Here is a 25,009-nt window from a genome sequence, read left to right as displayed (position 1 = left end):
TTAATTATGCTCTGGAAATTTTGCTTACAATGCTTTCAAGGGTTCAGGAACCACTGATGGTTTCCTTCTGTAGGTGTGCTTCCTCCAGTTTTGAAAAATATGCCCCTGGTCCGTCTGGAGTTGAACTCCCTGCCCGTGACCCAGGCCGAGGGGGTGTGGAGCGAGCGCTTCGTGCGCTGCTGCAGGTGAACTAGGCGACGCGCGGAGGTCCTACCGGCAGGCACAAGGGCAGCTGCACCCACAACAGGTGCGTCGCCCCACGCCCGCGAGCCTGCTGTGTTTGCTTCGTGCGCAGAGTGGCTCCTAATGCGGCCCCTGAAAATAACACTTGAGTTATTTGGGATTATAATGTCACTGTTGGAAAATTTTGTTGAAGAAACACGTAAATTAATTATTGGTTGTCTTACAGGTTCTAGCAAAGCTGATTCATGTGATTCGCCACTGCTTGAATGCCTGCATCCGGAGGGCTCCAAGCGAGTGCGTGAGGGGAGGACGGTGAGGAGCGCTGGGAGGACCCTGAGGAGCGCCAGGAGGAGAACGTGAGTGTGAGTCCAGTTGCCTCCGCTGCCGCCTGGCGCCTCCTGGGGCGGGGCCGGGGCCGGGCTTCTTCTCCTAAGGTGACTACAAAGGGCAGGGGAGCAAGGCAGAGGTGTTACTTCCACAAGCTGTTACCTTAGCAATATTTTTATTATCCATTTATTCCTGTAGTACTGATACTTCAACTAATTATTTTGGAGGGTCATAGTAATTTTCTAGAAAGAATTCCTGTGTATCCTTTGTAGTTAATTGTGGAGTTTGAGTAGGATTTAACACAAATGAAAAATTATTATTGGTGACAACTTCACCTTAAGGGTCTGTATATTTTATTTCGATCTGGGGGTGGCACACGTGGGTATTTTACAACTGGATGTCACTGTATTTTACAACTGATAGGTGGTGGGGCTCAGAAGGATTTATTCACTGCCACTGCCCTAAGATTCTGCTAGACACATCCTGGGGTTGAATTTTGGGGAATCAGCTTTGTTTAAAATTGTTTTTTAAAAAGTAATCTATCATCAAGACAGTATGGTACTGGCACAAAAATAGAAAGGAAGACCAATGGAATAGAATAGAGAACTCAGAAGTAAGCCCAAACACATATGGGCACCTTATCTTTGACAAAGGAGGCACGAGTACACAATGGAAAAAAGACAGCCTCTTCAATAAGTGGTGCTGGGAAAATGGGACAGCAACATGTAAAAGAATGAAATTAGAACACTTCCTAACACCATACACAAAAAGAAACTCCAAATGGATTAAAGACCTACATGTAAGGCCAGACACTATAAAACTCCTAGAGGAAAACATAGGCAGAACACTCTATGACATCCATCAAAGCAACATCCTTTTGGACCCACCTCCTAGAATCATGGAAATAAAATCAAGAATAAACAAATGGGACCTCATGAAACTTAAAAACTTTTGCACAGCAAAAGAAACCATAAACAAGACTAAAAGGCAACCCTCAGAATGGGAAAAAATAATTGCCTATGAAACAACGGACAAAGGATTAACCTCCAAAATATACAAGCAGCTCATGCAGCTTAATACCAAAAAAGCAAATAACCCAATCCACAAATGGGCAGAAGACCTAAATAGACATTTCTCCAAAGAAGACATACAGATGGCCAACAAACACATGAAAAGATGCTCAACATCACTCATCATCAGAGAAATGCAAGTCAAAGCCACCATGAGGTATCACCTCACACGGATCAGAATGGCCATCATCACAAAATCTGGAAACAACAAATGTTGGAGAGGGTGTGGAGAAAAGGGAACTCTCCTGCACTGTTGGTGGGACTGTAAGTTGGTACAGCCACTATGGAAAACAATTTGGAGGTTCCTTAAAAAACTGCAAATAGAACTTCCATATGATCCAGTAATCCCACTCCTGGGCATATACCCAAAGAAAACCATAATCCCAAAAGAAACTTGTACCATAATGTTTATTGCAGCACTCTTTACAATAGCCAGGACATGGAAGCAACCTAAATGCCCATCAACAAATGAATGGATAAAGAAGATGTGGCATATATACACAATGGAATATTACTCAGCTATAAAAAGGGATGAGATGGAGCTATATGTAATGAGGTGGATAGAACTACAATCTGTCATACAGAGTGAAGTAAGTCAGAAAGAGAAGGACAAATATTGTATGCTAACTCACATATACGGAATCTAAAAATGGTACTGATGAACTCAGTGACAAGAACAAGGACGCAGGTACAGAGAATGGACTGGAGAACTCGAGGTATGGGAGGGGGCAGGGGGTGAAGGGGAAACTGAGACGAAGCGAGAGAGTAGCACCGACATATATATACTACCAACTGTAAAATAGTCAGTGGGAAGTTGTTGTATAACAAAGGGAGTCCAACTCGAGGATGGAAGATGCCTTAGAGGACTGGGGCGGGGAGGGTGGGCGGGACTCGAGGTGGGGGGAGTCAAGGAAGGGAGGGAATACGGGGATATGTGTATAAAAACAGATGATTGAACTTGGTGTACCCCCCCCCCCAAAAAAAAAGTAATTTATCAAGCTGGTTTTTCTTTAGAATAATCAGTGACCAATTATATCATAAAAAATAGAAGACATTACTTACAAACAGTATCTTAAGCTTATAAACAAACTCATGCTTATGTACCTCTAAAGTAAAAGTTTGGGGAATTTTTGTGGTGCTATGTAGATTTGGAAACTGGCCTTTAAAAGAAGGTCACAGGATATTGAATATACTTCAGTTAAAACAAAAAAACGAAAGTCACAAAAGACAGTTGGCCCTCTTGCTGAAATGTGGTGCATGCTGGCCGCAGGGTGAGGCTCCTGCGTGGCTGGGAGCCCTGCTCCGGCGGCCTCGCCCTGGATGGTGTCCTGCCACCCAGAGGGTCGCTCTGCACTGAGGCTGGGGCTGTGTGGTTGGGCTGTTTGCGGGCTCAGTCAGCCTACCCCTGGGGTTGGGGGGACCACTCCCCGGACCCCACCAGCCACCCATTTAAGCATCTCCTCTCCGTCCACTGAGGCAGAGGTGGAGGAGGGAGCAGAGCCTGATATTTCCTTAAGGGCTGAGTCTGCCTAGCGGACCCATCAACTCACAGGCCTCTTCAGCCTGGGTTCCAGAAATCCTCAGCCAGGAGCTTGGAGTTGGTTCTGCTTTTAGTTTTGGTGGAATTCGAGTTCCTCTTTTTCAGGGTTTTCCCCTCAATATATAGGTTGGGTGGGCAGAAATTTTTAGGAAAGTGATACTTTAACTTCAGAAACCCTCGCTGGGATGCCAGCTCCAGGCTCGCAGGGCTCTGCACCTCTGGGCCACCCCTGCACACTCGTGCTGATGGTGGAAATGGTTTTGCAAAAGAACAAAAACCATTACAGTTTTTAAATATTGAAGGAACCCTCCACCCCGTTATTAAACCTAGACATTATTGAGAAAGCTTGCATTTTGTAATATTTTAGGTCTGTTTCTATACTGTTAGAAAACACAAGGGTTTAGAAATACATAGCTCCATTGTAACCTTTAGTAGAAAAGAAATACAATTTGCTGTCTGGATATTGTCATTCTAAGAATATATAATGGCTAAAAGCAAAGTTTTTTGAATTGATTCTTTTACTTTTTCCCATTGCTATGTACTAAAAATCTGTGCTTTCTATTTAATGAAATCTTACTTAGGAACTTAGCATATTTTTGTAAAGGCTTTATCAGGGCACTTTAATGATAAGAGTGCTATGCTAAACATTAGAATGTAAAAAGTAAAAATAGATTGAAATTTTATCAATTTGTTATTTGTATCATTCTCATAGTAGTTTCTAAGCCTTTAGTAGTTTCATTGCTTTTTATATTTAGCCATGAGTGATTCCAAATATTAAGTGCCTATTGAAAAATCTAATTTTATATAGCAACTACTTTTGTTTTTTCTGTGTACCCTCAATAATCATCTGCCCCCCCCCCCATCTTTTCCCCTTACATTTAAGTAGCACAAAAATACCAACACCTGAAATGAATCATGCTTTGCATCTCAAGGTAATCCCCTTTCAGAAAGTGGTCTATGTGGTTATTTGCAGGATGTCAGAGTTTGTCACGGTCACAGGACAGGGCTCATATCTGAACTGGAGCACAGGCAGGCATGCGTGTGGTGATGAGGATGTAGGGCCTCCACTCTGCACAGATGAGGGAATCACTGGAAAACACTCAGAACACAGCAGTGCAATGGCTCCCTGCCAGCCTGAGTTTGGAAGGTGTCAATAGGTCTGTTACTTGGAAACAACCCAGAGCAGCCCATGGTTGAGGGGGCGTTGATCCCATCAGACGTCACGCCACAGTCTTGGGAGTTCTATCTGCCTGTCCTTTCCACTTCTGCTTCAGGTCTGGAATTCTGAGATGTGCTTTTAGACACAGTGCTATTCTCTTAATAATTGTTATGATTTGATTCTTTTACAGAACGATTTTTTGTATCTTAGACTCTGGACCAAACACTGTCCGTAAGCGATGCTGCATCCATGGCGATCGTTGTGATTCTCTGGAGAGGCATTCACAGGAGTATGGGGAATAACAAAGAGGCCAAAGTGTACACCGTTAGCAAGTTCGACTCAGTGCTGCCGGAGGACATGAAAGGTTTAAGGTAAGACTGGCCACCCTGCTAAGTAGACGTGCTGGGTCACGATTGTGCAGAACCAGGCTCTGGACCTGCTCCCCATCTGCAGAGTCAGGGGCTGAGCCCGCTGCCACCCTGAGGGACGCTTGGCCTCTCACCCTTCATGGGTAGGGCTATGTGTCTTCCAGCCTCCATCCTAGCACCCACAGACATGTCTGGGGGAGCACTGGTTTTCTGTCTCTAACGGCCTGCAACATTATTTACAAGTCTGGTTTGATTTGCTGGGAATTGAGAAGAGGGGTTTGTGAATATCAAGATGTAGCAGCACCTTGGTTTTGGGGCAGTTTTAGGCATCTGATGACACCCTCTAAGCACATGTATCTGCAACATCTGTTTGTGTTATTGGGACAGACAGAACTGTGTGTATAACTTCTGTTTGGATGAAGGAAATCTCCTCATTCTTTGACTTTTTATTTCTGAACCAAGACCATATCTCAAAATTTATGGAAATAAAGCTGCTACTTATAAATGCAAATTTATTCCCAATTATGAAGAAAGCATGGCTTAAATATAGAAAGGTCATAGGTCTTATGAATCACCTTTATCTTGGTAAATTTTACTTTTGGTTCTTCTCCAACTGCTTATGTGACCTTTTCTGAGCTGTGTTTCTGTGACTGTTACATCTCCAAGCTCCATTCTGCCTCTGAAATGCAAACGTGACCTGTCTATGAAGGTAAACAGTCTAGGCTGCCCAGTCACTAGGACATTTAAAGGCTCAGATAATCACATTGGGCTGAGAAATAGAAGATAAACATGGAGGCCATAGGATACTGGATGAGATGACAGATGAACAGTGTGGCCCAGCTGCGTCTAAGAAAAGGGAGGCAGTTACTTAAGTCTTTTAATTCCAAATGATTCTGGCCAGAGAGCTTCTCTGCCCTCAGTACCTCAGAGGACCTTGTGGTCAGGCTGTAAGTGGATAACCCATCTATCAGCCACACATACAGTGGAGTCAGGAGTGGCTATCAGCCAACCATTGCAACATTAAGAAAACATTTTGTTTATTGGGAGTTGGGGGTGAGGGTGTGTTCACTCTGACTGCATGAAATTAGTTACAGACCAAATTGGGACGTTGTTCCTGTTTCTGTTTCATGTGTATTTTCAGGAAAATTGTTGTTTCTTTTCCTTTCAGGATCCATCTTCTTTCATTCGCTCATCCACCCATGGGCATTTCCTATTATGTGATCTTGATGGAGTCTGTCTGCTCTGTCACTGTGATGCTAGTGGTGGTGGTGAGGGGGCTGCCATGAGGCCCGAGGTGGCCCCCTCACCTGGTTCCTACCGCAGCCCTGCCCTCAGACAAGCCCTTCTCCTCCCTGTGGTGTCCCCACTGGTTGGGGTGTGGGGTCTGATGGGACTCGGGTTTGGCCAGGTAGCCAAACCTGAGTCTGATGGTTTTATTTAAGAACTTTTCTGACTAGTTTCATTCCCTTGAGTTTTATACTCAGGACATACCGAGTGTATAGAGTTGGTTTTTTTCTTTTTCCTTTCATCAGTTTTGTTTTCAAGTCAGTGACTTGACAGCAGGGACTTTTGTATATTCTGGTTACTGCTGTATCCCCAGGATCTCCTGGCACACAGTAGGTGCTTAATAAATATTTGCACAAATAATACATCACAGAAGGTAGTAAAATGTCCTATACAAGTTTGAGAAGACTTATCAACCTGATGCTTCCCGGTGGGGTGAAGCCCTCCTGTTGTGCGTTGAGAGTATCAGTCTAGCTCCTCCTGAGCAGCTTTGACAATAGGTTCCTGGGAGTCAAGGGGCCCTCAGGATCCCAGTGTTTACATTCCCTGTTTCTGTTGTCTTTTCACGCTTTCAGGAAGATCGCTGCAAGACCCCTCTCTCCATCTTGGCCTTCCTGATGCCAGCCTCGGCCATGCCACCTTCAGGTGCCTGCCCTCTCCCTGTGCTCCGGTCTCACATGGCGATGCCCGCATGACCTTCAAGCCCCCAGTGCTGCCGCCTACCTCCTCCCCCATGACAGGGTCCAGGGCTGCTGAGGGACACAGGAAGCCACCACAGGGACTGAGAGTCGGGCGTTATCCAGGTGCCAGGTGGTGAGACGGGAGCCTCGGCCATATGTGGCTCTGAGCGCTTGGAACGTGTGTCTGGGTTGGGACGGGCTGTGTGTGCAGGGTGCACATAGACTCGGGGACCTGGTGTGAAAAGAGGGACATAACGTGCCTCATCAGTAGTTTCCTACAGTGACCACATCTTAAAGGATGTTGCGGGTAGGTTGGGCTAAATAAGATATACTGTTGAAATTAATCTTGCCTTTTTAGATGTGGCTTCTAGAACCTTTAAAGTGACATGTGGCCTGCTTTTGTGACTCACATGGTGTTTTTTATTGGGCAGTGTTGCTCTAGGGTGTTAGTTATTAACTCACTAAAAATTACTTATTTTTATTCATATTTATAAAAATATGAATGTTTTGATGCTAAACAAAAAGTATTCCCCCCAAATTAGGAATTTTTACTCTAGAGTCTGACAAAGGCAACGCAGAAACAAAAGGCTAAGGTTTGTGTGTGCCCGGTGTGTCCTCGGTGCCTCACATCTGGGGCCCTCGAAGCTGCTTGCAAAGTCAGCATTTTGTAATGGACCTTGTCCTGCACAGTAATTGTGGGAAAACGACGTGTTCTTCCTGAGGTAGAGAATGTCCACGAGTTCACACGATATGAGGGGCTTATGTACCCTTAGCTTTTAGCTGCTTCATTTTCCCCACCTTTTAGGAAAGTGAGAAGTTGTTGTTGAGATATTAGTTATGCCTTTATATATGTGGCATTTTCAGCTGTGGTGTGATTTCCACGCTAAGAAACCAAGAGAAAGGAACAGCAAACAAGAGCTCCTCTGTTTCGTTGGACTGTCTCTGCTCCTGGGGGCAGGTGGGACACACCCTGGAGCTCGTGTGTGCCTGGCTGTGGAGGAACAGCCTCAGAGCAAGGTACAGCTGTGTCATCTTTAAAATTTGTCATCTGTTAAATTAGCTATGTGCTGGAACTCACGTGCTCTCCTGCTGTCCATCTCTCTGCTCTCCTAGGGTAACTCGTGTCTAAGCGGAAAGTGAGGGTCCAGGACCTGCCCAGTCAGACCCGGGCTGGTGCTGGTCTACCTGGAGGACCTGCCGACCCACTCGAAGAATCACCAGTGCCTGCTCTCCGTGCCCCAGAAGAAACTGAACCGTCTTTTGAAAGCACTTGAAACGTCCAGGGTAACTTTGTGGAATAGATATGGACACTGTGGAAGTTGAGTGATAGAGTAGAATCTAAGTTTTCCATGTTTGTAGTATAAAATTTTCACCTAGGGGCGGGATGGGACTCGGTAAACATTCCCGGGCCCTGGGCCTTCTACCAAGTCCGGTTCTGAGCCCAGTGTTCTGCTGAGTCTGACTCGAGGATGAGCCTGTCTTTCGGGACAGGCCCATTGACAGGAAGACTGCCCACCACCCCCAGACCGCCTGGCTCTGGTGCTGCTAATTGACATGGGAATCCCGGCCCCTGAGTCCTGGCAGGCTTTTCTAGGGCTCTCTGGGGAGCAACTCCTGTGAGGCCTCATCTCCTTTCTCCATCCTGGCTCCCTGGCCATCTCCTCCAGGCCAGCCCTCGGAAGCAGCCTGTTCCTGCCACTGCTGCCCGCGTCTGGTCGTGCCGGAGACTCCTGCACACCAGCACCAGGCGTCAGAGGTTAGGGGGCGCAGGGGGGCGGGAGTTGTTGCTGCAGGAGGCAAGGGCTGGACCAGCTGGATCCTGAGGGCTCCTCCAGTAGCACCTGTGAAAAGTCGTCTTCCTGTCCCTTTGCAGGAGGCTTGGAGGAGGGAGGACACTTGACACACGTACCATCTGCTCAGCCAGCGCCTGGCCTGAAGATGTCCTATTTCACAGGTGGATCTGGAATCAATTTTGCCATCGCCAGGTGGGAGCCCTCACCCCCTGAGTAAAGGCCCTGCCCTGTGAGCCTTCAGCCTGCATTGTCAGTTGAGTGTCCATCTTCAGCACATGGTGCATCTGTGGACACCTTAGGTCAGAACACAGAGCGTGTTGGCCCAGCGGCTCCATGACTAACCTGTCTTCTGTTGTCGTTGGACAGTTCTGCTCAGAAGGCAAAGTTTACCTGTCCACTTTGGAAGACACTGGGGTTTGGTTAGAAAGCAAAGTTTTATCTTTTATCCAAGATCAAGAAGAACATCTGACGCTTTACAGGGTCGTTTATCAACAGATTATCCAGGTTAGAAGTGTTAAGACACAGAAACCCTTCTTCAAGTTGTGATGTGCTTCCAGGGTTTATTTTCTAATTTAAAGTTGTAACTTTAGTCAGTAGTGAGCTCTTCTTTTTTTTTTTTTTAATAAATTTATTTATTTTATTGGCTGTGTTGGGTCTTTGTTGCTGCACACGGGCTTTCTCTAGTTGTGGAGAGCGGGGCCTACTCTTCCTTGTGGTGCACGGGCTTCTCATTGTGGTGGCCTCTCTTGTTGCAGAGCACGGGCTCTAGGCATGTGGGCTTCAGTAGTTGTAGCACATGGGCTCAATAGTTGTGGCTCACGGGCTCTAGAGCACAGGCTCAATAGTTGTGGCACATGGGCTTAGTTGCTCTGAGGCATGTGGTATCTTCCTGGGGCAGGGATCGAACCCATGTCCCCTGCATTGGCAGGCAGATTCTTACCCACTGTGCCACCTAGGAAGTCCAGTAGTGAGCTCCTCTTAAATACTTACAGTGGCATCTGAATATTTAGAGTTTATCTTTTGACAAAGCATAAACTGCATAATTTTAATGTAATTTTACACATTGCATGTAACAGGTGTTCAGTAATGTTTGTGGAGTTACATAAAATGTGTTTCTAGATTTCTTATGGAAAGAAAAATGAGAATTAATGTATCTTTATGGAAATGCCTTTATAAAACATCTTTGTAAACGTCTGATCTATGAGATACCTAGTAGTACCTTGGGTATCAGGAGCTTTACCAGCTGGATGTGTCCCCTCTTTTCCTTTCTGTGGCCTTTGTTGGGAAATCACGGCATCATGTCTGCCTCTTACAGACCTACCTGACTGTGTGTAAGGATGTCTTTTTGGTCGGCCTTGGTGACTGTAAGTTTCAGACACAGCTTTTACAGCGGAGCCTTGCAATCATGCAAACAGGTACTTCGTTTATTAAAGGACTACTTTAGAGCAACTAGCAGTCAGAACCAGTCCCTCTCTCCCTCCCTTACTTTGCTGGTCAGGACTCTTGCTTTTAAGTGACAGATGTGTGACACAAAGTCGCTTACACAGAAGAGGAGTTAACAGGCTGCAGCAGCCAGTAAGTTCAGAGGTGTTTCTGGCATCAAACGTGACAAGTGCGGAGTTTCCAGTGAGGTTTTAGGATTCTCCTCCAGTGCTTGTGTGATTGCAGCTGGCTTTGCCATGTGGTCACCAACACAACCCCAGACTGTCTGCTGCTCCCATCTGGGTTCCATGTGGTAGAGCTCACAGAAGAGTTGTCGTCTGCGTGTGAGTCAGGAGTTGTTTAATGCCCCCCTCCTTGGGACCACTGGGAAGTGCTGTCACCCCAAGGACAGGACCCCTGGTAACTAATACTGTTACAGGGAAGAGCTAAATCGGACTCCATGTTACATCTTTTTGTTTTACATTAACCTTTGTGTTCTGTTGCTTTGGCTACAAGTTCAGAATGTTGCTTTATAGTCTGAAATATACAGGATAGCCCATTCTTGAACCTCTGACCTTTAAAGGTATAACACTTTTCCATTCACTAAAGTTGCAGAACAAAGAATAATAACATTTGCCTTGTTGGAGTTTATAGGAACATTGTGACCTAACCTACCTGGACAACTGCAAGAACAAAGGATTCTGGCACCAGGAAGTCTGCAATAACCAACAACACCCCTTCCCTTTTTAGTATAAAAGAAGGCTGAATTCTAACTCGGGCAAGATGGTTTTTTGACAGACACGTGTCTGCCATCTTCTCGGTCTGCCGGCTTTTCCGAATAAAGCCGTATTCCTTGCCTCAACACCTTGTCTCCGGTTCATTGGCCTGTCATGCGGTGAGCAGAGCAAGCTTGGAGTTGGTAACAATACCACGGCATCCACGCCCCTGTACTAGGGGCCAAGTTACATGTGGTGAGTGAGTGAGTGAATGAGAAGTCGGCCTCCTTCCAGGTGGGCTGGGCTGAGGGGTTACCTGCAGAGTCCCAACCAGGGCCCAGGCCAGAGCCTTGCAGCCCTGGCTCGTGGTGGCCAGGCGAGAGTGTGGGTGGATCCAGGATGTCTCCTCTGCCTCAGGTCAGGGTCTGTGACCCCCACCCTGCTGCCTCCCTCGGGCTGCCAAGTTGGGACAGAACTTCTGCAACATCTTGCTATACACTGCAATGCTACCGTTAGTTCCTCCTGAGATCCATAGACGGTTGGAAGTGCGTTGTTTGACTTTCTTTAAGCCTAAATATTTGCTAGAAGAGATTGAAAATATTAGCATTTAGCAAATTCAGCACTAAATTTGCAGTTAGTCCTCCAGGGTCTTTTGCTGTAATCTTGAGTATTGTCGTGCAGACCCCAGGGAAGTCCTGGCCGCAGACCCCACGGCATCTTTTTCTCCTTGGTCCTACATCTGAAGTTGGCACTTGGCCTGCATGGGAGGTGGGGTGGCAGTCACTCTGCTCTACTGTTACAAGTGTGTGTTTCCTTAATCTGTAATTACAAGCAAGATTATACATTATTTGTTTAAAATATCCACAAAGACTATTAAACAGAACAAATGTTTTTTGTTTTAAAATCTTTTTCCTGTGTTTAATCCTTTATAACTCTCACTTCCTATTGTGAAAACAGCATTTTAAACTTAAGCTTAATGATTGAAACATTAAAAACAATTTGCATTTTTAAAACTTGATTTATCATTTAGGAATTATTTTCTCCTAAGGATTACATCTATTTTTAGTATTTATAAAATTTTCCAAGGAGCTAATGAGAATTTTAGATCTCCAGTGTAGCCAGTTAGCTTACCTTACCTCTGACCAAGCTGAAATGATCTTTGTATTTATACATTTTAACAGTAAGGATTTCCCAGGAGAGAATAAACTGTTCATTCTTCATAGTCCTGTTGCAAATGAGATTATACTTTGCAGATTAGCTAGGTAAAGCCAGAGTCTGTTCTCTGGACTTGTGCTACTTGAAAAAGTCCTAATAGAACATTTAAATGTAAAACTCAGTCACACTCATGTCATGAACATTTGAGTGTGGCATTCTCCATGCTGAAGTGTGTCCTCTGGAAGAGGTGTCCTTGAACACAGCTGAGTCCCACACAGAACCCAGATGTGAACATCCCAGTTCACAAAAGTGCCGTGTTTCTGCTATAACGCAAAATGTGTGTTTTGGAAAATGCCACGCGTTCTGCAAAATCAGGCACTGAAAGTAACGGGGCTTGTGAGAGAAGATATCTGGGCCGGACTGTGGGCCGGTATCGTGTGACAGCACCAGGAAATGATAATGCCCCGAGAAGTAATCACGGCAACGAGGAAGGTTGAGCTCCTAATAAGTAAATATTCAGTAAATAATGGCTGTGTTGTCAATGCAAAGGAAAAGGGGGAATTGATGGGGACCATGGCCTTCTGTGTAGAGCCTGGCAGGAGGGGCTTGCAGGACAACACACTCCATTTAAGACAGAAAGGGGCCCGGGTCCACGTGGTTCTCGGTGGCTGCTGTCCTGGGCTGGGCTAGCAAGTATCTGCTTGTGTGCGGACTCATGCTGGCCTGAGACACTGACCGTTGGTGCTGGGCCAATGTCACCCCCAGCTTAGCCGTCCCTGTGCACCAGTCACTCTAGAGCAGCAGAAACTTCCACAGTGAGGGCTTTCTGTTTCTCATAGCTGCGAATCCTGACATACCTTGAGTAAGTTAGCATATTGTACTTAACCACTAACTATATATCTTTGGTTACAAGGCATATGTGGCTTGAATATAATGAAATAACTTCCAATTAAAACTTTCAACATTTCAGATTTTTATCAGTAAGTAAAGAGGTTCTCCTGCTGCACCAGGACCGTGAGGGTGGATGCAAGGGGACAGGTCCCCTTGTCCTCAGAGCTTGTCACCCTCCACACGTTAGCCTCTGCTGAGCTGCTTCACTGAAATGACTGAGCTATGTGGAGAATGTGTATCCCTCTGCCTTCTTCTAGATAGAGATTTGTTTCTTGAAAGTTTCAATTAAGTTTGCAAAGGCTCTCCAAACTTTATGTTGATTCTGGTAGTGTCGTACGTCTTTTGAGGGGCAAACTCGACTGGAACACGACCATTTCTTTTACTTAACGTTAGCAGCAAAATTTGGATTTGGGGTTAATTTCTTATCTCTGTCTCAAGCAGAGCTTCTGTGTCATATTAATCTCTTTCGTAAACCAGGGAGCTTCCCTGCCAAGGCCACGTGATTACTATGTAAAGTAGGAGAGGTCATACTGCTTTGTCTCCTAGATACTTATCTTTTAACAAGGAACATTACTTCTGTGCTTTTCTATGTGATAGGTTTTTTAAAAAATAATACACGTATAGTTTATATAGTATATACAAGGGTAAGTCAAAAATTATCTGCACCTTGGCTGTAGAATTTACAGAAGTTTTAATACAACCAAGTGCGGATAATTTTTGACTCACCCTCGTATTTGTAAATGTATGTAAGGAGGAATCATGGTTCCTGCCCAGTCAACCAAGGAGGCAGCCCCGCACACAGACCTGAAGGTTAGTCAGTGCTGGGCAGCGTGCGGCAGGGACATGGGAGGAGGTGGCGTGGGTACAGCATGGGGCAGTGTGGGGGTGGCGTGGGACGGAGAGAAGGCAACGTGGGGCAGCGTGGGTTAGAGTGGGTGCAGCGTGGGGCAGCATGGGTGTGGTGTGGGGTAGAGTGGGTGCACAGTGGGGGCAACATGGGGCAGAGTGGGTGCAGTGTGGGGTAGAGTGGGGGCAGCGCGGGGGCAGCATGGGGCAGGGACACAGCAGGGCGCGGCCGCTGGTTCTGTTTGCAGCGCAGCTTACAGACAAGTCTGGGTAGAAACAAAAAAGAAAATTGAAGGTCCTCAGGATGAATTGTAGAATTGACTCCACACACTGAAAACATTTTACCAAATTATTGCCGCAGAGGAAAGCAGAGAAAGACACCAATAAACTACACAGTTTGGGGATTTAACAGATTCTTAGGTCATATTTTGAAAGCTTTTGGGCCTTTCTTCTCAGACCTGACATCATGTGAAAGAGTAAGACACGTCCTCCACCCAGATGTTCAGGAAACCACATGTGCAGTGGTTCTTAGTGCCTGAGCCACATGTGCTGTTACTGTTATTCAAGGCATTGGCTTTATATTTAATAAGAGGAGCAAGTTGTGTGTATGTCTGTCTGTTAAACTTTATATTAATCTGACCAATCTGGTATTGGCTCACTAGCAACCCTCTCTTTTAAGTTACTGTAATATATGTGTTAAGTGAGAAATGTAATAATTTCAACTAAATTGTGTGGTTAAATAACTGATTTTCCAACTTTCCTTCCAGTGAAGGGATTCTTTTTATGTATCATTACTTCTCAGCATTCTGAAAAAGGTAACTGGAAGCTCCTTGATGCAGAAGGCAGATTCAGAGGAAGAAGTCGCAGCGCTGTTTGATATGGTCCAGAAAGTGTTTCAGAAAATGTTGGAATGTATGGTGTGGGGCTTCAGGAAGCAACCAGAAGAAGACTTGCAGGTACTGGCACCTGTCCAGGGCCCACAGGGCCAGAGCTAGAGGGACAGCGCCCACCTGGTGACCAGGGCCATCAGGCGTTGGCGGGGGAAGTGCCACCTTCAGCTGGTGCTGCCAGCCCTGTCCCTAGGGTGGCACACTCCGGGGCGGGAGGCCAGGGTGGCCAAGAGCCCTTCTCTGACCACCAGTCTGGGGACAGTGTTGGCAGGTTCAGGTCAGCAGGCCAGCAGCCTGAGGGCTCCCCAGCAGGACAGAAGCAGAGAATGAACATGGTAGCTCGTGAGTGCTCAGCTCTTAATAGTAAAGATTTAAAAAATGCTTAAATGGGAGGATGTTTATGAACTATTGAAACTTTCAATTTTATTCTGTTTTTAGCTGGTAGAGGTAGTTGAAGGTTACTGGCCATATTGTCTGTAGCCTAGTTCATATTTGAATTAATTTGAAATAGTCCTGTTTTTGATGAGTTGGTTCAAGTGTCTGATCTGTTTACATAATTTGTGCCAAAATTGTTTTCGTTTTTCACCATTGGCTCTGCAGCTTTGTTCAGGATACATGGCCTCATAGCAGGCGTCTTCTCTTAACATCAGTGATATTTTTTGATCTTTCTTTCCTTTCAAAAACGGTATTAATGTTATTGATACCCCTATTCTTGGGGATTTTTCTTTGCTCTGGGGAAAGAATGCCATAAAGGTCCTTCCCAGCAGGCTTCAGTCCCGTGGGTCACCTTCTGGCCGTGGATCCCGTCAGCGGCAGAGGGGAAGGTGCGGACAGCACGGGCAGGCAGATGAGACTCAGCCCAGTCCCCAGGGGACAGCAGGAGGAGGCCTCATTCTTGAAAGTGGTTTTATAAGCCTGACAGTGACTGATGTGTTTTTCATAGCTCCTTTATTCTGTTCAGACCTCTCTTCACGAGTTCATCAGTGCCGTGCAGTCCTGGCACGTGGACACGCCCGTCCACCGCGGTGTGCCGTCCACGCTCATCGCTGCGTCCCTGGTCGAGATAAGCCATCGGCTCCAAAAGGTGAGGGGTGTTGTCCTGAAACTGCTGTGTTTTGTTTTGCCTGTTCAGGAGGCGGTTTTCTGCTGGCAGCACATTTTTTATGTTTTTCCCAGTGTTTCTCCAAAACTCAGGTCTGCTTCTCCCACAGCTGCACCTCACAGTTCCGGGGATGCTTTGTGTTTAGAGTCACATGACCTTGGGGGGACATGTGAAAGATGTTGTCGTTCTTGATGAAAACCAAGCTGATCCTTCCATTGAGAACAATTCTTTTTTCCATGTTTTAGAGATTTAAAGGTGTTTAATAGGAATAATAATAAAATCTCCTAATGTAGTCAGATAATCCCTTTCTCTTTGCTGTCCTTTTGTTCCTGTCCTGGCTGTAACCTCAATAACTTTAGCTGTATTCCTTTTACTCTCAAAATTTCTCAAAAGTGCATTTTTTTCATAAGAGAAAGCATTCTATACAATTTTTTCTCATTTTATCAGAGATTAAAAATATTTGCATTATACTCATACAAAGAGACATTCTAACTTTCTGAAAGATATAATCATCCAAATAGTCTCTGGTTATCTTATCATAACTACAGTGCATTTAGAGAAAAACACTTAGAATGTTCTTATCACTGAGATACTTCCTATGATGGACACTTTAAAACACTTGACTGGGGTAAGCACCCTGTGGTTTCCATTCGGTGTCACCTGACCTGATTCTAGGGTTTCCTATGCTGGACTGGTGGGCTACAGAAGGGGTGGTTTTGCAGATGTCTGATGCCTGTGGAACTTTAACAGTAGATATGTTCACTGAAAACTTCAGAAAGCATCATTTTTAACAGCTATGAATTATCCTTCAGCAACATATGAAATCTTTTTTGTGGGCATTATGAGTATACAGCATGGCTGATTCACTCACCAGGACATCCCTGCTCTCTTTCTAGCAATACCCTCTGGTTTCAGTGTCTCGCCTGCATGATCTGGCATAGTAGCTACAGTGAAGAGTACAAGAGAGTTTAGTCAGCTTCCCGTGCTACCTGAAAGCTAGGAGTCATGGTGGTTGATGAATCTTGGCTGTATTTGTCTTTCTATAAAGGGTTTAGATACAGAGTAATTTCAGTTGTTTTTTGCTTTTTTGCAGGTCATTTTTAGATGAATTGAAGGCATGTGTTATTTCTGAGGATATTGAAGGCATCGTGTGTCTCACAGCTGTTACACACCGTATCTTCGTTATTAATAAAGATTGGTTAAATTTTCTCTCCTATCATCTGGGACGATAGGAGTATCCTAGGCAGCTGCAATAGTACTGGGAAAATAATTGCAGATGCCTATGAAGTGCTTACCTAAGTGTAAAATATAGTAATGTCCCTGCAGATGGACAACTGTTAAGTTTCTGTATTTTTTGCCCAGTTTTAGTAATGTTGAAATTATTTTCTAAGATATTATACATAGAGTGCTCCTCTCAAAACATGCCCTCCCCATAAGCATGAGTGCGTGGTGTGGCTGCAGATTCGTGACAGGATCTGTAACTAGTTTGACCCAGGCCGGGCATCAGGAAAGACTAGCCTGAGGGAATATCTCCTGGGGAGAAATCTGCAGGAAAAGGGACATTCTCCATGTGGAAGATGTTAGGATGGGGGTTGGGGTGCAGATGAGCACCTAGTACTTAATAGGTACTTAAATATTTGCCAGACAGGTGATGACTCTTCCATGTGTTGGTTTCGTTACTGTTGAAGGTGCTGGTGATCAAGTCTGATGGCATGGGCAGAACTCCGGGGGGCATGGCTGTTGAAGTGCTGTTATCATCACTCCCTGGATCTTCTAACATCCCTTTCAAGGGATTACTGTTCCGCAGGTCAGTGGATGCACTAACTCGGAGGGGAGAGTAGGAGGCTCTGTCTTGCTGAAATTGTACCTGCATTGATAGAGTGTGTATGCTTTTTGTGTGGTTGTGTTCAATATTCTCTGTCTTTAACAGGTAAACATAGTTCAAAAGTGAAGGGTGTTGCAGCTACTGTTCACAGAAAACTAAAGACATTCATGGAAATTACTTTGGAAGAGGATAGCTTGGAAAGGTAAGCGCTAGACATCTACAAGGTGTGACTATCTGAACACCACTCGTTATCCTTTAGGCGTGTTGTAGATCACACGTTCGTTTCTGCTGGTCACAGCCAGGTAGGAAACTGGGGATTGAAGGGATAGCAGTGTTTCCATTGGCAAGACCCCTGGAGCATATGTTTTAATTACTTCCTCATTCTGGCTTTAAAAACAAAAACAAAACTGTTATTTGCAAGATTCTGCCCTGGAAAAGTAAGGGCATACAAACTCATTCTGTATGGTTTGATTTTATTTATGTATGTATGTATGTATTTTTATTTTATTTTTGGCTGCATTGTGTCTTAGTTGTGGCATGTGGGCTTCTCTCTAGTTGTGGTGCATGGGCTGCAGTACATGTAGGCTCTGTTGTTGTGGTGTGCAGGCTCTCTAGTTGTGGCACGTAGGCTTAGTACCATGGCATGTGGGATCTTAATTCCCCGACCAGGGATCAAACCCACGTCTCCTGCATTGGCAGACAGATTCTTAACTACTGGACCACCGTCATTCTATATGGTTTTAAACCTAGATAGATTATATTTGGTGGTTTGCTATATTTTTGAAACCATGGGCATTCGTTCCTGCGATGTAATTACCAGTTTACAAGTATCCATGTTGGGAATGAAAAAGGTCCCTCCAGAGACTGAAGAAATGTGCATTGTTTTCTACTTTCTGGGTAGCCAGTTGCTGCCACAGGGACTGCTAAGAATGTGTTCATTGGGCTATTTTTCTAGCCAGGTGTTTTTGCTGCTATATACAGTTTTTGACATGCTGTGCAATTTCCTGTAGACTCTTTTCTGAGTTGTGTTTGACTCTCAGACCAGCCAGAGAAAAAGTATCTTTCCTCCTGTTTTCTTTCTTTCTTTTTTTTTTTCTTTCCGCTGCATTGGGTCTTCATTGCTGCGTGCTAGCTTTCTCTAATCACGGTGAATGGGGGCTACTCTTCGTTGCAGTGTGCAGGCTTCTCAGTGCAATGGCTTCTTTTGTTGCGGAACACACACTCTAGGCATGCAGGCTTCAGTAGTTGCAGCATGTGGGCTCAGTAGTTGTGGCTTGTGGGCTCTAGAGCACAGGCTCTGTATGGCACACAGGCTTAGATGCTCATCAGCATGTGGGATCTTCCTGGACCAGAGATTGAACCCATGTCCCCTGCATTGGCAGGCAGATTCTTAACTGCTGTACCACCAGGGAAGTCCTTCCTGCTGTTTTCTGAACACCATACAGTTAAGTGTTACAGAGCTTTGAACCAGGTAATTAGTCTTATATATACCTGGGCAGTAAGCCATTTTCCATACATAGCTACTTTCTCCTTCAGAGAGAGGCTTTCAAAATTGCTAACTTAGAAACAAAAACAGTTTTATCTCCTCCTTCCCAATCTGTATACCTTTCTTTCCTGTTCTTGTCTTGCTGCATTAGCTAGGGCTTCTGGTACAGTATTGAAGAGTGGTGCAAGCACATACTTGTCTTGTAAGTGATCTTAGTGAAAAAGCTCCCCACTGCTCACCATCAAGCACAGTGTTAGCTATGGATGTTCTTCATCAAGTTGAGGAAGTTTTCCTCTATTCCTAATTTACAGATAGTTCCTGTCACAGTGGATGTTGGATCTTGTCAAAGGCTTTTTCTGCATCTACTGACAGGATCATATGATTTTTCTTGTTTAGCCTGTTGATGTGATAGGTTACATTAGTTGATTTTCAGATATTGAACCAGCCTTGCATACCTAAAATAAATCCCACTTAGTCATGGTATATAAATTTTTAATACACTGTTGGGTTTAATTTGCTAATATTTTGTTGAGTATTTTTGCATTTGTGCTCCTGAGTGAGATTGTTCTGTAGTTATCTTTTCTTGTAATGTCTTTGTCTGGTTCTGCTATTAGGGAATTGCTGGGCTCATAGAATGAGTTAGGAAGTATTCCTTCCCTTCTGTCTTCTGAAAGGGGCTGTAAAGAATTGGTGTAGCTTCTTCAAATATTTGGTAGAATTCACCAGTGAATCCATATGGGTCTGGTGCTTTCTGCTTTGGAAGGTTATTGATTATTGATTCAATTTCTTTCATAGACACCTATTCAGATTGTCTGTTTATTCTTGAGTTACTTTTGGCAGATGATGCTTTTCAAGGACTTGGTCCCTCTCATCTAGCTTGTCCACTTTGTGGGCATAGTGTTCTTTGATTGTCTTTTCAATTTCCACGGGGTCTGTAGTGATGCCTCCTCTTTCATTTCTGATATTAGTAGTTTGTGTCCTCTTTTATTTTCAGCCTGGCTAGAGGCTTATTGGTTTTAAAATAACCAGTTTTTGGTTTCTTTGATTTTTCATTTTTCTCTATTGATTTCCTTTCTTCAGTTTTCTTTTGTTTCTTTGTTTTTTTGTTTGTTTGTTTGTTTTTTTCTTTGTGCTCTTATTTTTATTACTTCTTTTCTTTTGCCTGCTTTGGATTTAATTTGATTTTTTTTTTCTGGTTTCCTATGGTGGAAGCCTGGATTGCTGATTTCAGGTGTCTCTTCTTCTCTAATTTGTTCATTCAGTGCTATAACTCACCCTCCAAGCACTGCCTTTGCTGCATGACACAGATTTTGATGTTATCTTTTCATTTTCATTTAGTTAAATCTCAAGAGAAATTTTAAAATATTTTTGTTCTTTGCCTCAAGTGTTCTTTAGAAGTGTGTTGTTTGTTTAAATTTATTTATTTTTATTTATTTTTTTGGTTGCATGGGTCTTCATTGCTGCCCACAGGCTTTCTCTAGTTGTGGCGAGTGGGGGCTACTCTTTATTGTAGTGCGTGGGCTTCTCATTGCAGTGGCTTCTCTTGTTGTAGAGCATGGGCTCTAGGCATGCGGTGTTCAGTAGTTTCGGCACATGGGCTCAGTAGTTGTAGCTTGTGGGCTGTAGAGCACAGGCTCAGTAGTTGTGCACAGGCTTAGTTGCTCTGCAGCTTGTGGGATCTTCCCAGACCAGGGATCAAACCTGTGTCTGCTGCATTGGCGGGCAGACTCCTAACCACTATGCAACCAAGAACATCCCAGAAGTGTATTATTTAATCTCTTGATTTTCCAGTTACTTTTCTGTTGTTGATCTCTGGTTTAATCCCATGCAGTCTGAGAGAAGACACTGTATGGATTTCTCTTCTTTTTTAAATGTATGAAGGTGTGTCTTATGGCCTAGTGTGGTCTCTTGGTGGATGTTGCATGTGAGCTTAAGAAGAATGTGTGTGTTGTGCTGTTGTTGGGTGCAGGGGTCTGTAAATGTTGACCGAATCCTGTTGGTTGATGGGGTTGAGCTCAGCTCTGTCCTCACTAATGTTCTGACTGCTGGGTCTGTCTGTTTCTGATAGAGCGGTTTTGCTTTATGTATTTTGTAATCCTGATATTAGGAGCATATGAATTGACCCTTTTATTTTTATGAGGGATCCCCCTTTTTCTCTAGTAATGCTTTTCTCCATAAAATCCATTTTGTCAGGTATTAAGATGGCTCCCCAGCCTCCTTTGGTGAGCGTTTCTGGCGTGTCTGTGGTGTTTTAGTCAGGAGGCAGAAACCACGTGGTGACAGGACAGCTTAAGCTGCAAGTCCGGAGCTCCCATCAGGGTGTTGCTGTAATGGATTGGGGGCTAATGAGGGTTGCAGTGAACTCTGAAGTGTGGGGGAGCAGCAGATGTGAGGAGCAATGCTACCCCTAGGGAGGATGCACACCCCAGGGCTGAGCCTCGCTCCCAGGATGGAGAAGTCCTGGGGCCTTCTAGCGGGACTGCTGGCCGTCTAGTCTCTGGAGGCCAGGGAGTCCTGTCTACTGGGAGGTACTGGGGGAGCTGCTGGGCCAAAGCTGGAGCCTTTGCTGAGTCCATGAGTCAGGCCGACACCCCATGGGGCCTGGACACCCCATTGGACCTGGAGGGGCAGTGGCCTGTGGTGCCGCCTCTGCTGTCCAGGCCTCTGAGAGAAGGCTGGACCTTGTGGGAAACCGTCCAGTGCCTCCCCTCCCCAACCAGGGTTGGCGCCGTGTCTCTGTGAGCCCCACGTGGGCACTGGAGCTGGGGAATTGGGTGTCCTTGGTCCTGAGCCAAGGAAGTGTGTTCAATTATATGCTTTATTCCAGAGACTGCTGGCTATTTCCTGTGCAGTTTAAGAAGGATCTTTGAGGGAGAAATGCAACAAACTCTAGGTTTTATGAACTTGTTTTATTTCTAGGTGTGTGGGGAAGAGGGAAGTGAGCTGATCTGGAGAAAACTTAAGAGTGTTTGTGTGTTTCTGAAAACACAGGGCAGTGTGAATATTAAATAAGGCCATCAGAATTACTAACTAGATAAGTTATTATCATGGGACATGGTCATAACCTTAGAAATGGAAGCATTTTACATGATTTCTTTGTTAGAAATACCATCTGCAAGGACAGTTTTTTGGAAAAGAATGGTACGAGCTGCTCTGAGGGTGTAAGGAAAGAGGGACGTTTGCACCTGCTCAGAGGTTTAAGGCGAGTACTTTGTGTTAGTTACATTAACAGAAAAAAAGGCTTACAAGTTCAGAACTTACTCTATGGGAGAGAAAAGGGTACTCATAGAATTTAAATGCAGGGCATGTGTATTCTGTTTCTTCATTGTTTCTACAACTGTATGTAGTTTTCTATGCTAAGCTGATACTCAGATGACAAGACAGAGTCCTTCCTTTTAAGGAGGAAACATCCTAAAAAGGTAAATAGGTAGAGGCTAAAATATGGGCTTCTTACTTAAATATGCAAAAAGCAAACTGTACAAAAACTAGTGTCTAGGAAAAAAAAAACCTAAAAAAACTTATGAAACAAAGAAATCAATCTAATGGAAGTAAGCAATTAAGATTTAAGACTGTATTTTAAAACATTATTTATTTTGGTTGGCATAGAGACATTAAGGCAAATCCACATCTTTAAGACTCTGGGAATCTTTGGTCCAATTAATATGTAGGCAGTGGGGCATTAATTTGGAAGAGAGTGTTTTCATAGCAAGTACAGCAGCTTTCCCTGCAGCAGGGTTAGTGTCTTGTGGGCTGGTCTGCTGGGTGCTGTCTCACTGCCCTGGCACAGCGTCGTGTGCGTTCTGTAGGTGTGTAAACCGCACGTTTTCTCAGGGGGAGGAGCATGTGTTCATCAGTGCACTCATGCGTTTGTGTTGATATAGTTGGAGATTGTTTCTTAAGGCTTGTGTTAGATCATGAGTTTCTCCCCCTAAACGAACTGGAATCGTGTCATAAGCAAGTTGTTTGCAAGCATTAACTGTGTCTGTGTCTCGGCAGTTTTGGTGGTGTGTGTGTGTCCCCAGTGTTAAACGTTGTGATTAGACCTTGAGGCACAGGGGCATCCCTGAGACGGTGGCCCCTTTTTTATTATCAAGCTTTGATAAGTAATGTCACCTTATTCCACTTTGTGTAATTTTAATAGTCTCTTTAGAAAATGAACTTAAAGCTGGATGCTTTTTGTAGCTCATTTAGAAGCATGCATCAGAACCCAGGGACCTTGGTGTGGATGATTAAAAACTACTCGTAAATAAAACCCCTCTTTAATTAAAAACGTACATTGTTTATCGTACTGTTTTTCTTAAAAGGCTTTGTCTGCCTCTCCTGTGTTGGACATCTCCAGCCGTGAGCACAGCTTGCCTCGGGCCATAGGAGCTGGAGGTGGGCGGGTCATGGGGACTCAGAGCTCAGTGGGCAACACAGGGGACCCTGGCCCAGGGGTGCCACTGTCCCTTCCAGCTCTGAAATTGTGTGTTCATTTACTTTGCCCCTAGATAATTCTGATTCCTCTGGTCTACAGAGTGTATTCAGTCCTCTCTCTGGTAACAGGAGGATGACTGGATTCATAGGACAGCAGGAGAGGTTGTTGGTATCTGAGCCCCGTAGGGTGGTCAGAGGCCTGGGTTGTGCCCGCTGTGCCTTTGCTGATGCTATGGTCCTGGGCAGGTTGCTTTGCCTCTCAGCCTCATTCCATGGCCTTGGAGGAGAAGTCAGGAAGCCCAGCAGCCTGGCACTGGCCCGGTGCTCAGTTCAGAGATGACCAGAGTCTCCTTATTGTCAGACAACTTAGGCCAGTATGAGAGGCTGATTACTGTATAGTTTTTTAATAGGTCCTTTTGCCAAGATAACCTAACATTTTTCTCTGAGAGTTTTAAAATTTATACTCACTTAAGGAGACAATATTTTGGAGCAATTAAAAATAAGTCTTAGATTCTGGGGCATTGGTGACCTGCTGTGTAATGTGTCCCTCTGTCTCATCTCCCAGGTGGGACAGTGCTCCCTCCCTCTGGCCACCAGCGAGCTGGGGCCTGGCTGGCATGTCGGCCCTTGCGAGTGTCCTGGCCTCTGGCTCTCGAAGAGCTGATGCAGGCAGCTGGTGCCATCGGGCACTGATGCCAGGAGACCGGAAAGGATGGGGGGCATCAGAGCCTGCTCACTGCTGTGCTGGGGTGGCTTCCATAGGCTTCGTGCTTCCCACCGTCTGCCATCTCTGCTCCACCTGAGGCGTCCATGGGGTGCAGACAAAAACAACTGCACACATGCAGTAGTGGAGCGGTGAGAGGGAAACAGGACAGCCATTAGTGAAGTAGCAATGCTGGGGCAGTCAGACACTTAATGATAAGAGTCTTCAAAGAAAAATTCATTGTAGCCCAAAAGAATGATCTAGAACTAAAGGCCCTTGGATTGGAAATGTTGCTGATGCCCTGGAGCCTCAGCTCCCAGGTGGTCCAGGGGGTTGCTGTGGAGGGTGCCCCCGAGCCGGACAGACACCCACGAGGAGGGTCCTGGCGGGGGAGGACCAGGAGGAGGCCCGGGGAAGCTGTCATCTCACACCGCCGGGAAAATCTCCTGGGGCTAAAGAGATATGCAATTTTAAAGATTCTTTTTTTGTTGTTGTTGTTTTCTTTAACTAAATTTTCAATGGGACTGATGAAAAAAATCAAACATAAGTCTGAATAAAATTCCTGAATTTTGAGACAAGGAGAAGCATCTTAAAACTTTTCTAGATCTGTGTTGGCCCCTACATGGCCCCTCATGAGGAGTGGAACAAGCGAGTCTGATTCGAGATGTGGCCCAGGCGTGAGGCCCCACAGGCTCTGCAGCTGGGGTGCAGCAGGGCTGTGAGAGGGTCGTGATGTTTTTGTGTTGTTTTGTTGTTGCTTACAGTTTGACTTATTTCGGTGTATGGGGGTTAGATAAAATACAGTGTTGGCTCTTGGAAAGCACAGGTCTGAACTGCATGGGTCCACTGAAACAGATATTTTCAGTAGTAAATACCCAGGACTGCACAGTCGTAGTTGGTTAAATCTATAGAGCGGAACCGCGGATGCCGAAGAACCACATTCTCAGAGAGCTGAGTAAGTTATACGTAGATTTTTGACTTCGTGCAGGGTCAGCGCTCCAGACCCCTGCGTTGTTCAAGGGCCAACTGTATTAAGACGAATTTCGCCTGATTCTTTTGATCTCTTTGTCTCAGCAGGAATTCAGAGGTTGGCTGGCTTGCACACCCTCTAGGGAGCTTGGGGGATGGAGAAGGAAGGGGAGTGGGTGACAGG

General features: G+C 45.1%; 1 pseudogene; it reads left to right on the top strand.

Annotated features, from left to right (window-relative positions):
- The first annotated feature begins 99 nt into the window (after window positions 1-99).
- Window positions 100-23,817, top strand: LOC130851957 (condensin-2 complex subunit G2-like; annotated as a pseudogene).
- Window positions 23,818-25,009: the final 1,192 nt, after the last annotated feature.

Source organism: Hippopotamus amphibius, chromosome 4 (genome assembly GCF_030028045.1).
Source record: "Hippopotamus amphibius kiboko isolate mHipAmp2 chromosome 4, mHipAmp2.hap2, whole genome shotgun sequence".
NCBI classification, from domain to species: Eukaryota; Metazoa; Chordata; class Mammalia; order Artiodactyla; family Hippopotamidae; genus Hippopotamus; species Hippopotamus amphibius.
The sequence above is the reverse complement of the archived record's forward strand: the minus strand, read 5'-3'. Positions and strand labels throughout refer to the sequence as shown.